Below are 7103 nucleotides of genomic sequence, written 5' to 3'. Positions count from 1 at the left end.
GGGAATTTATATGGATTGGCCAAATATTTGCATAAGGACTCCAGAGCCAATGTACATAATTTTCCAACTCTTATGCTTAGCACTGGGCTCAGGCATTTCCCTTGCCAACCAGTAGATTTTCAGTACTGCCCCTGGCAGGCATCCCATAAGCAATCCCTCCCCATCCCCAAACATTCCCAGCTATTCTAGTCATGCCAATTCAGCCAGTGCCCCTTAAACCTTACGTAAACATTGACTTACACTGAAATATATCCTTACTCCGCCTCTTTCTAACTGCAAGTTATTTAAATTACCCAAGTCTCAGCTTCTTTAGCTCGAAATGTAAAATACCTGCAAAATGCCCATTTGTCTTTGTAGCAAACATAGGATGAGGTTAAGTCAGGCCAAGAGCACAGCAAAGACTATGCTCAATAAATGTCATTAGTATATTACCTTAACTCATGAAATAAACGGAGTTTAAATTTCTTTTAATATATAAGCTTCAATAGTTATATTTGTGTTCAATTAGTAGTTATTTTAGGTCGGTGGTTTTAAAACTCATTTAACAATGAAACTTTTCAGAAATTTTTACACAGTGGGCAGAAAAGAGCAGCTGTAATTTTTAAAGGGATACGAAAACACAGATTCTCACTGATTCAGCTACCTTCACGCTCCCCTCCCCCAGCCACCCCGGCTTCCGAGGTAGGTTTCCAGGGCTCCAAGGAACATTTTTAAAAATCAGTATTTTGGATAAGAATTGATGTAACATAAAATTATAGTGAACAAGTCCTCATTGCCAAGAGGAACCTATCAAATTTTTTATTTAAAAAATGATCACTCTTTTCATTCTGACACCCTGAAAAACACTTGATGGTTTCAAAATAACTGCATATTCCAAGATTTCTAGAATGAGCACATTTGTACTTCTTTCATAATGAAAATTGATAAAGCTTTTTAAGATAATGAAATTGCTTCCTCACCCTCCCCATTCCTTAACCCCTGCACACACACACACACCTCCTTTCTAAGGAAGTCCAAAGAAAACACATGCCCTGTAGCAATCAAGGAAATTGTCTCTCTCTCCCTGGCATCCCATGAGTTAGAGAATTACATATTGGAGGCCCAAGTAAATTAGGGCCCCTAGAAAGTGTGCTTGATCACTAAAGTGCTGTTGACTTTTTCAATTAACTAATCACTTTTGGAGTCCAAACTCTCCAGTGTGCCACAGTCCTCATAACTTGGTATTATCTTAAACAACTGCATTATCAGTCTGTCCCCTGAAAGCATGTAAACAATTGACCCACAGAGCAGGACTTATAACTTGGCTAGGCAACTTGTCACTCTGGACTCATACGAAATTCCATTGCAAGTGACATCACCAGATTAGGGGTTATCTGATGTGTTAGAGTATCTCTATACCTAGTCATTTAGGTGAGGAAATTCCTTCTCACCTGCCAAAGATCTTTTAACATTCATTTTATAATTTATTTAACATCTACTTATTGAGAAAGAATACTGTACTAGACAGTGTGCTAGGGACTGGGGAAAGAGCAACGAATAGGACAAAATTCCTATCTCCAAGAGGCTCACAGTCAAACAGCTATAAACAGGCAATTACAATATAATATGAAAACATGGTTTTAGAAACACCTAGCATAATCATACAGGGGAAGATGCTAAGAAAGTCTTCTCAGAAGAGAATTTGGCTTAGCAGAGATCTCAACAATGAGGGCTGACTAGGGAAGAGATGGGGAAGAGAATGGGGGAAGGACGAATGCAAGTGGTCCAGGCAGCACATGCAAAGGCTCAGGACAAAAAAGGAGGTGGGATGTGCTTTTAAGGAACTTTAGTGTCACACCTAATGCTCCAAAACATTTATCTGGACAGAATCGTCTAAAACTAAAAGGATACACTTCAAAACATGCCAATCTACCCACCACCACGTGAAAGAGTGTCTATTCATACAATAAAGGGTGTACATATGTAGGCAACTCCAAACAATCTACCAAATATTAAATTTCTAATTTTATAATTTCGAATATAAATATTAGATTTCTTATCATACAGAATCATACTCCTTGACTGGGGAACTCTCAATTTAATAAACATTCTTTATTCTTATATATTTTCTAAAGGAAAGATATTGTTATATTCGTGAAAAAAGTTAGGTATAATCTTTGGATGCACATATTTAACATGCACATAGACACAAAAATTCTAAAAGACTTAATTCTAATACATTAACAGAAGTCAGAGGAACCAAAAATTAATAAAAAGAAAAAAGAGAAGAAAAAAAGAATCTTGTGGGCCAGCCCCGTGGCTCACTCGGGAGAGTGTGGCGCTGGCAGCGCGGCAGCGCTCCCACCACGGGTTTGGATCCCATATAGGACTGGCCGCTTCGCTCACTGGCTGAGCAGCGGTGCTGGGCGACACCAAGCCAAGGGCTGTGATCCCCTTACCGGTCACAAAAAAGAAAAAAAAAAAAAAAGAATCTTGTGTTTTTAATTTTCTTTTTGGCATGTCTCTCTTTCTAATTTTTAATTCTTATTTGTATATTTTTAAAACTTCAGTTATATTTTCACAATTCTTTCCTAGTTGAAAGACCACACTCAGGGAATCACACAGCAGCCTTTGGTCAGGCCCACTGGGCTCCCCTTGCTCTCTCCCCAGGGACACAGCCTGCTTTCCTATCCCGTCAGTAGCTGTCGTCACCCATGTTATCCCTTCTTTTTCTTCTACCACTAACTCCATGTCTGACTGCAAGTAAGATGAAGGACCAAAACCCTAAACCTTTGGGGTTTTAAGGAGTTTACTACTAATCAATAAGGGAGAGACAGGAGATCACAAACATGACAAAGTGTAGGGAAGAAATAACTTTTGCATAAACTTCCAAATTGTGTACAATTGAGCCTCTGGTTTTCATTTTTTGGCACACCTCTGAAACTGGGAGGCAGCACTGGGTAGCAGCCTATGGCAGCCTCTGAATCACTGATAGCTGTGGTTCCAAGGAATCTGAGAATCCGGGGTGTTGTAAGGATCACTGTTAGAATGAATTAATCTTACTATATATAATACAAGATTGCAAGCATATGTAGATGCTATTAATTATCAAATTCAGAACATTTGATAAACTGAAAACTGCTCTAACACCAATAAGTGAGGTCACCTAAATTCCCAAGACACTGGAAGGCCATGTATGTGGCAGGAGTCACAACCCCCACATCCTGGAACATTGCTGAACAGTTTACTTTAGACATAGAGTCCAAACGTGGTATCGGCTCATAGAGCTATAAATTAACCTTTAAAAAAAGTTGAAATAGATGATGTGACCCTTACTTATGGATTTAGCAACTGTTTAAAGACCAAGATGTAACCATGAGTCAGTCACTAACTCACATCATGCTAAGTAACCAACTTGTAAAGGCTGATTAAGGGGTTTATCCTTTCTCCTCCCCTTTTGCTTCCACTTTTTGTGATTATAAAACTGCTGAAGCTCTGTTTGTACCTAGGAGCACTTCCCAAGGTAACCTAGAGGTGTTTCCCACGCTGCAGTCACTCAAGTGTAGCTCAAATAAACTCTTCATTGTTCAAGCTGTGCCTCAGTTTCCTTCCTCAGGTGAACACATTTAACACCTTTTTTTATTAAGTATTTCTCAGTCAACAGACATTAAAACTACAGCTCTCAAGTTATCTGCATAATTTTTTGAGGTTAAAATCTCTGTATGTTCAAAAAGGTTGGAACACTAATGTAGAGGAAGGGGCACGAGTGTCAGGAGTGTGAGTAGGGTTTACACGGCAGCTCTACCATTTAACTGAGTGAATTTAACCATGTTTCTTAAACTCTGAGCCTCAGTTTGCACATCCAAAAGTGAGGATAATAATTCCATGAACCTTCCCCTTAGGGAAAATTAGATTACCATAGTCTTAAAGCTGACCATCTCCTCCCTTTCCCTCACCTAAAGTCCACCAAGGCAGAATAGCATGTGTTCACAGGCATTTTGCTCCTCTGAGGACCACCAAATAAAAGGCCACTTTATTAGGCCACTGGCCAGCCCTGACACAATCTCCTCTTGGCATCCAACTTATCCATAGAAACGTTAAATAGTAACATGTAAGATCAACCTATGTCTTTAAAATGATGTATAACTCATTCTTGGAAAGTAGCAAAGAAGAAATGGTATGTTAAGTTTTATCTACAACTTGAATTGGAAATTATCCTTAAAATATGTTCTCAATGGTTTAGATAAAATGGTTGTTAAATACAATTCAAGATAATCATGTACTATCTCTCCATAAAACTCCTACTTCCTTCAATGGTGAAGTAAGTCTAGTTTACTTGAAATGATATTATTAACTGAATATTATAAATTAATAAGCACATTAAATCAAAATAGAACATGATTATTTTGATTTTAAATGTCTGATTAAAATGTCAGGATCGGAAATAGTTAAGAAATATCAGTTTCTAATTAGGTAATGAAAACAAACAATATATTTTTATTTTCAGAAGAAAACTTTTCTCTGCCATTAGGTACAGACCATAAAGGGATTATCTGCCATTACAAAACTAAAACAACTTTTTATATATTGTATTACAGAACAAGCTTTTGAGAAGACAAAGCAGTCAGGTCAGCAGTTTAACCAGTTGTCTTTCTCTTTTAACAGGCTGTTCCATATTAGATACACAAGTCTCAGGTATTTAAATCAGGGACAAAAGAAAATACTATCCCTTAATAGGATTACACAGAAAAGCAAACATCTCTTACTTTAAGAGCAACCATGGCACTTGTTCTTACAGCGAAAACTGATGTTATCTCAATTAATTATTCATCCCAACACCTTGGCCCTGCTCCTGGAGGCATTCATACCTACCTTTTCCACCCCTAGCTATATTACCACTAGATCAATAATTTGTTGATAAAGAACCTTAACTGCAGTATCTAACAGATCTTAGAGAGTAAGTGTATGGTTTAACTCCTCACTGTACAGACAAGTAAACTGAGGCCCAAAAAACTGAATTATGTTATTGAAAATCAGAAGGCTGGTGAGTTAAAAAGCCCACCCAGGGCTTTCCTGTCCACACATCTCACTAGAATAACAGCAACAACTGTGAAAACAGACAACTCAGCAGATATCTACATGACTTCATGCAAATGTTTTCAATGGGCCACAAAGTATATTTTAACTGTTAAAATAATCTAAGAGGATATTACTAATATACCAATGTCCTTTGGATATTAACTGCAGGAGCAGCATTAATTTAATGAGATCTCCTCTAATTTAATTTTTTAATTCATAATTACAAAGATGACGGTACTACAGTAAATTAAGAAATACTGTAATTTTATTTTCTCCCAAAACGTACATATTGAAGTTTGGTGATTTACTGTTATATTTTCAACTATTAGCTCAGTATACCAATCCTGGGGCTTGAACATACTGTATACATGGGAAACCTGATAACTGTTTTAATTAAAGCTTTTTTGAGATGTAGAATGCAACACAGACTCTAAGTGTTTCAATGGTTCACACTAATTCCAAGGTTTTTAAAAATGTATTTACAGAAGAAAGCTTTTTATTTATATGTTCATAAATGTTTCCATTAACTAAGAGATATATTGGAATGTGATCAAATCATGTCGAATGTCCAGTCCTAACAGTAGGGCTGGTCTTTGAGTCCCCTTAAGCTAAATCTCTGATGGTTCTCACATGTGGCCACTGCTCTTTTAAACCACTGTGTACCTATAGGGCTAAAAGGACGAGAAATCATACCTTGACAAATGAAGACAGCAAGGCATATTTTAATGGCTACCTTTCATTTTAACTTTACTTCCTAAATACAAAATCGAATTTGGGCTTGCTTCAAACTGTTAACTATTTACCATTGAAATGTGCATCTCATTTGTCTCCCAAAAGAAAAGAAGTCATCCAGTCCAGCTACATATAACTTTCCAAAGTCTTCCCGATAACTAAATGTAAAAACCAAAATACCACTCCTTGGAAAAAAAAAAAAAAGAAGAAGAAAGAAACTGTATGGAGAATTGGCAGAATACATGTTTATGTCAACCTTCAGAAAACATGAAAACATGCAGCTCAACTCACCAGGAATATCCCCACTTGTGATCAGACTGTTTTGTGACATCTTATGTCTTTTATGCACTTAGCTTAATACCCAGTATTCCAGTTTTGCACCCGCTTGACTATATCAACCCCCAAAAGCCTGAAGAGTAATCTACTGCTGTAGCAGAACAGTTTTAACATGAAGAGTTCTGCTCGTTGCCCGCGGCGCGGTCTCAGACACACTTGAATAAAACATATTCATTCTTCCCTCCCCCCGCCCACCCCCGCTACTTAAAACCAAGGGACATCAGGCTTGGGCTGTGGCCAAAGAACTGCAACAAGAATTAAACAAACAAGGAAACTAAACACCCGAACACGGAACACGCTAAGAACAAAGGAAACACAAGCGTGCGAACAGGAAATGAAGCAACTCTATAAACATAAATACCTTTTGGGGCCGCCAACGTAGGTAAAAGTAAAGGTGGAGTCTGAGTATCGGAAATCTGAAACAGAAAGTCCAGTTAAAAGCTACCCCTGAGTGGGTTTTGTAACCCCGATCATACCTTGGGCCCCCCATTACGGGGAGGCCTGGCGGGGAGGGGGGAGAGGGCTGGAGAGCAGCGAGGTCCCTGGTCTCCGCGGCGCCGAAGGGGATGCTGCGCACCCCCGGCCGGGTGCCTCGTAAGCCGCCCCCCGCAACAAGTGCCGGGTGCCATGGCAACGCGCGAATTTCCCGGTCTGAGCGGCCGGAAGCGGCCCCCGCCAGGCTTTGGGTTGCAAAAGCAAAATTCGATCCCTCTCCCGGGGGAGCAAAATGGACGAAAAGCGACCCCCAAGCAGGGGCGCTGGGTTCCTCGGGAATCCCGGGAATCCCTTCTCTCTCCGGGCAAGGCACTGCCAGTCGTAGGGGACAGGAGAAAGCCGAAGGGGCCGGAGATCGGCCCAGAGCTGCTCCCGGGGGGCCTCGGCGCCGGGCGCAGAAGAGCGCAGCGCAGCGCAGCGGGCTCCATTCCCGGCCGCCGCCGCTCAACCCGTTGCGCAAACCCGGCGGCTCCAGCCCGCCC

The 7103-nt window shown here is 40.1% G+C and overlaps 1 pseudogene; it reads left to right on the top strand.

The window, feature by feature from the left end:
- The first annotated feature begins 1726 nt into the window (after nucleotides 1-1726).
- LOC103609609 overlaps nucleotides 1727-7103 on the top strand; it is a 6367-nt pseudogene continuing 990 nt past the window's right edge.

The sequence above is a fragment of the Galeopterus variegatus genome, unplaced genomic scaffold (assembly GCF_000696425.1).
Source record: "Galeopterus variegatus unplaced genomic scaffold, G_variegatus-3.0.2 Scaffold9855, whole genome shotgun sequence".
NCBI classification, from domain to species: Eukaryota; Metazoa; Chordata; class Mammalia; order Dermoptera; family Cynocephalidae; genus Galeopterus; species Galeopterus variegatus.
Note: the sequence above shows the minus strand (reverse complement) of the source record. Positions and strands in the feature narration are given on the sequence as shown.